The sequence below is a fragment of the Trachymyrmex cornetzi genome, unplaced genomic scaffold, assembly GCF_001594075.2.
Source record: "Trachymyrmex cornetzi isolate Tcor2-1 unplaced genomic scaffold, Tcor1.1 scaffold1044, whole genome shotgun sequence".
Classification (NCBI taxonomy): Eukaryota; Metazoa; Arthropoda; class Insecta; order Hymenoptera; family Formicidae; genus Trachymyrmex; species Trachymyrmex cornetzi.
In genome coordinates this window covers 47,440-53,134 of record NW_017295592.1, presented here as the reverse complement: position 1 = coordinate 53,134, position 5,695 = coordinate 47,440, and the positions used below count along the sequence as shown (strand labels likewise).

Sequence of the window (5,695 nt, the reverse complement as noted above, 5' to 3'; positions counted from 1 at the left end):
AAAAAAAATTTATAGAATAAAATAAAATTTCAATGCGAACAGAATGTAGAATACGTGATAAATATGTGAGAGAGTAGACGATTATGAATTTTAAATTCTCAGACTGTGCGTTCCACTTTTCTTCTTGTTTTTAAAATCACAGAATATGGCCTTATAATTGCAAAAACTGTCAGAATCTTCATGATCTAATCATGGTGTTCATCAGACGCAATTGCAAAAAGTTAACTCCGTGGATACATCAAAACGCCGTAAATCCACGATTTTGATAGCAGTTATGGGCGACGGAAGCCAGAACCTCCGCCATCGCCTTGTCGGTCTCCTGCATCATGCTCTTCAGGTAGTCCGTGTCTTTTTGCTGCAGGATGTGAGGATGATCGAATTCCTGCGTACTATATTTAAATGTTCGCAGTTTAAGAGATAGTTTATATCGAGACTATTATAAATAAAAAAGAAATGAAGCATTTTCTTAATCAGTAATCAGTATTAGTTATATAGTCAAAGATTTTGTAATTCTGTATCAACTAATAAGTGGCTTACCCAACAAAAACTCTAATGAAACAATACAAAAATGATCAAAGGATATATTCGCAGGATTCATACAATAAAATATTTATATAAATCCAGATATAATTTATGTTGCTTTAAAAGATTGTAAATAAATTTTATAATCTGGAACAAGAAGTATAAAATATGTCACAAGAATGACCGATAAATTCATAGTTACATTGACTTTCCACAACCACAGTAAGGAAAGATTTTGTGACCTACTTAAATTCATTCGATGGGTCGCTCTAATCATAAAATTCATAAAAAGACAAAATAAAAGAAAATTGACTCATCACCACGTTTCCGGCGTCCATCCAAGATACGATCGCTGTCCATAACGGTGTTGAGTCGATGAGCAATTGTTAGCACTGTACACTTCTCGAATTTTTTCCTGATAGTTGTCTGGATGAGTTCGTCTGTTTGCGGGTCCACATTCGCGGTCGCCTCGTCCAGCACGAGTATTGGATTGTTCCTTACAATAGCTCGTACCAAGCAGACCAATTGCCGTTGGCCGACGCTAAGATTGGAGCCGCCCTCATTGATGTGGGCTTCCAAGCCTATCTCCTTCAACTCGACCTCCTCAAGAGCTCCCCATAGTGGTTCGTCCATATATGAGTCGAACGAATCGAGGTTCCTTCTCAGGCTGTCGGAGAACAGAAACGGTTCCCGCGGGATGATGTTGATCTTAGAAGGCAAATCATTCAAGCCAATGTCTGGCTCGTATCGACTATGTCGATCTTATTCAGACCATTCACATCGACCAGGTGGAAGAACGCCTAAATCAGAGATCACTTGTCGGCGCCGGTTCTGCCAACAATGCCGATTTTTTCACAAAAAAATACCGAAACAGAGATTTTTTAGCACTGGAGGTTCCAATGGCGCATAACGCAGGAACGTGTTCTTGAATTCAATCTAGCTTTCTTGCGGCCATTCAGATTTAGGTTTCCTATCAGGGACACTCTTGAGATGGGATTCGCTATTTTGCTGGAAGGTATCGAAGTAGGGAATGCGGTTTTAATTTAAAGAGACTGGAATGAGAGAGAAAGACTCCATATTTATAGTTATTTATGAAACTTATAAATTTGAATGCCTATATAGATAAAAAAAGTACGGAAACGTCAATATTAAAAAAATTATAAATTAAAGAACGTAATCAAAGATCCAAGATTTACAAATTCATCGCTCTAAGAACTAAGGTTTCATGTATGCACAGAATTTGAATGTGTCAAAACATTAAGAATCTATAATATACTATAATATCAAGATATTCAAAGAAGAGGCGAGTACCTGTACTCAAGGATACGCTCCATATGGTTCTCCATCTCGGCGCTTTGGCGCATGCCCCACTGAAACCACCGAATGAGATTGATACTTTGCGTGATCGCCCACGTATGCGCCGTTCATCTAACCGCGACTGTAGTTGTTCTGCATGAGGAAGTTTAGTGTATGACCATAGTAATATACAGCACGCAGAAAGTATTCAGCCATAAGTCAAAGGCGTGCGAAGATGCAATAAAGATGCACCATGCGGAAGAATGAATATCCCGGTGATCATCAAACTCCTTCGTGAGGAGCTACCGCTCCAAAAGCGTGGATCGTCGGTAGTCCTTGAAGAGTCGTACTTAGATGAGTGAAAATCGACGATTAAGCTGAGGAAGGAGTAGAAATTCCAGTCAGTTTACTCATAGAATTAAAAATTCATCAATTCAGATTTCAGTCTGCGATTGAATCTATTCTTATTTTATCGAAAAAGCTGTCTAGAAAGAAGAACCAAAATACTTACCGATGCCCTCGAGACGCTTAATACTACGACTGGTGGACAGATAGAAGATTCTCATGTAATAAAAGACAATGCCAATAAGCACCGTACCCAGGTAGCATCTATTGGATCATATACGTTTTACAGACGTTTCTTAGCCGTATCTAGTGTTCTACAAGCGTTTAAGAAACGTATATCAACATGTGCTACTGGGGTAGTATCAGCAACCACACATTTAATATGGCGACTATGACGACAATACCCAGTAGTGATAGACCTATCTGAATGCTGTCGATAAGCAAAGCGGACAATATCTCGTCTACGGTGCCCATGTCCTTGGAGAAGCGATTGAGCACACGTCCCGATGCGTTGGTGTCGAAAAATCGCATACCGTATGTTATGCGTTATTTGTAATATCGTTATTTTTCTTATTACTTTTTTTTTAACAATCGTTACTTTTTTCTGTCTGTAACGTTATTTTTTAATTTTTATTGGATGAGTTGGATTGAATCATATTTCGATTGCTGGCGCTGAATGACGTTTCGCTTTTGTGTCTCTAGAAGTGTACTTCTATCTATCTAGAAGAATTCGAGAATACATGAATAAAAACACCAAAAGATGGAGATCCACATCGTGCCCACAAAGTTAATAACATAAAATAAACCAACTCTTCGTTGATTCTCGGCAGTAAAACTGTAATAGTCTAAAAGTAATCGATAAAATTCTCCTTTGTTATCAATTACTCTTAGACTATTACAGTTTTACTGCCAAGAATCAACGAAGAGTTGGTCTATTTTATGTTATTAACTTTGTGACCACGATGTGAATCTCCATCTTTTTGCGTTTTTATTCATATATTCTCGAATTCTTTTCTGAGATTATTACGGTTTTACTGCCGAGAATTTTCAAATATGTCTAATTTATTAACTGGCAACATTATAACACAGGACATGAAGAATATTGTTAACAATATAGATTTTCGAAAATAATTTAGTTACATTGAGAATGACTTAATTTGTGTCGAAACGTATGTGTAATTATTTTTATGTGTTAAATTAAAATTTTTTGTTACATTACTAGCTCTTCGCCCTTCATTTATTCTAAATTGTTTCATTGTGGAGCCTTATTATTACTTATTATATTACCCTTGGAACCACACTATTTTCGCCACAATTTCATCAGACATGGGTTACGGTAACCCTGGAGTCTACTTTTGCTTTTATCTCGGGATCTAATGTATCAATTTTAACTTCTTTTTTTTTTAATCGATACAACAGACAGTAAGAAAAAAGAATAAATATATAAGATTATCATAAAACTTCCGAAAACCAAGATATTTTGAAAAAAAGAAGAAAGAAATTTCAAAATTAAAAAAAAATTTATTGTTTTTTAAATAAATTAGTTATTTTCCAAAAAAATGATACAAGGTTTTAATTTATAAAAATTGAAACATATTAAGTTGTAATTTAAGAAAAAAAAAATACATTTACGAATTATCCTAAAAAATATATTTATTCGACGAGGTTAAATTTGGGTGATTTTCAAGTAATACGATAAAGTTAGTGCAAAAGTCATTATTATATGACATCTAAATATACAAATGAAATTATTCATTGATTTGCGTGGAACAGGCGAAACAAATTTTTGCGATATGTTCCCTACACATTGGCTGTTGGCACTGCAAGCATATGTAATAAGTTTTCCTATCTAAAGCCCCTGGATCGAATGAACATCTTCTTTGTTGTTCTATTTTGTTTACAGCTAATATATCGCGCGGATCTTGATTTTCTGGAATGTCTGTGTGTTTCATGAAATCTTCGATTTGAATTCGCAATCTTGTTCATACATTTACTTACAATTTGATTTTGAAATAAAAACGTCATAACCACACAGGGTTAGCGTAACCCACACAGTAAGTGCATGGCGTTCTATCTCGACTGGTTCGTGCACACTGAGGTTGCCAGGCGGGGAATTTGTAGCAGGGATGCGAAAGTTTTTTCCCCGCCTTGTTCCCACTCCACAATTCTGATCGTTCATAAACGCCACACGTTTTTTCAAACGGACTGGGTTACCGTAACCCACGGTGGTATTCAAGGGTTAATAAGTATATTTAGTAAATATTTATTAATTTTTAAGAAAAAAATAAAAACATATTTTTTAGAAATAATCCATGGTGTCCTATAACCGATGTACCACATGTCACACATAAAATAATTGGATTATGAAAGAAATAACGTTGACGAAATTTGAAAAGTATTTGCAGTTTACTTACACATTCTCAGCATAATTACTAATACAATAAAATATAATTACAACTAATAATTATTAAACAATACAATAGAAAATTGCAAGAAAACAGAGATGAGAAATAATCATTAATATAAGATAAAAAATTTATTACGATAAAATAAAATTAATTGCTTAGAAGTATAAACTGCCCTTTTAGTGCATATACTTTCTGTATGGTCTCGTTTCATTATGAATATTTAATGTATGACATATGGTAACCCAGTTATATATTATTACCATACATTTAATTATACATTGTTCTATGATAACACAAATTTTATTAACATAATCTGAAACGTTTAAATTAATACTACTGATACAATACGACTATTGCTTCGTTGCCTATACTTTATAGCAGTAATAGATGGCAGTGAATAAATTCCATTGTATCGAAAAGCATTGATTATTAATGATAAATAAATTTGAGTAAAAATTCCAAATTTTTTATAGACTCCTTAACTCGATACAATAATAATAGCATTAATTAACAAGGCCTATGAAGTCAACGCTGGATCATATATTGCGCAAAACTAAATAATATACATTAAACTAAATCAATAACTTATGTACGTTTCGGCTTACTATTTTAGCCATCCTCAGCAATAAAAATTATCGCTTATCGCACTATAAAATCTGTCGAACTGCGTCTCGCACAATCGTAGTTCCGACCTCCAAATATGCAATCGCAGTGGAAATGTGGTGAGATACAACCATCTTCAACATAGTCCAATGTTGTGCCAACCAGTTGCTTAGCTGAGTGGAATAGATAGTTATGATTTGACTAAAAAATTGGAAAATATTAAAATAAAATTAGGCTATAGTTTAGTATTGCTGGATGTGGTATCTTTATTTACTAATGTGCCCTTGGAATTAGCAATGGAGGCTCTTTCTAATAGATGGGGTCACATTGAGAAAAGATGTAAGATTCCGAAAGAGGAATTCTTAAAAGCGGTACAATTAATTTTAGATTCGACATACTTCACTTTCGATAAGCAAATTTACAAGCAGACCTTTGGTACTCCAATGGGCTCACCATTGTCGCCCATTATAGCTGACATGGTTATGCAGGATCTGGAGAGTCGGGTGCTGAGCACCATTGAG

At 34.7% G+C, this 5,695-nt stretch overlaps 1 pseudogene; it reads right to left on the bottom strand.

The window, feature by feature from the left end:
- Positions 1-238: 238 nt before the first annotated feature.
- Positions 239-5,695, bottom strand: part of LOC108759258 (probable multidrug resistance-associated protein lethal(2)03659) — a 51,035-nt pseudogene continuing 45,578 nt past the window's right edge.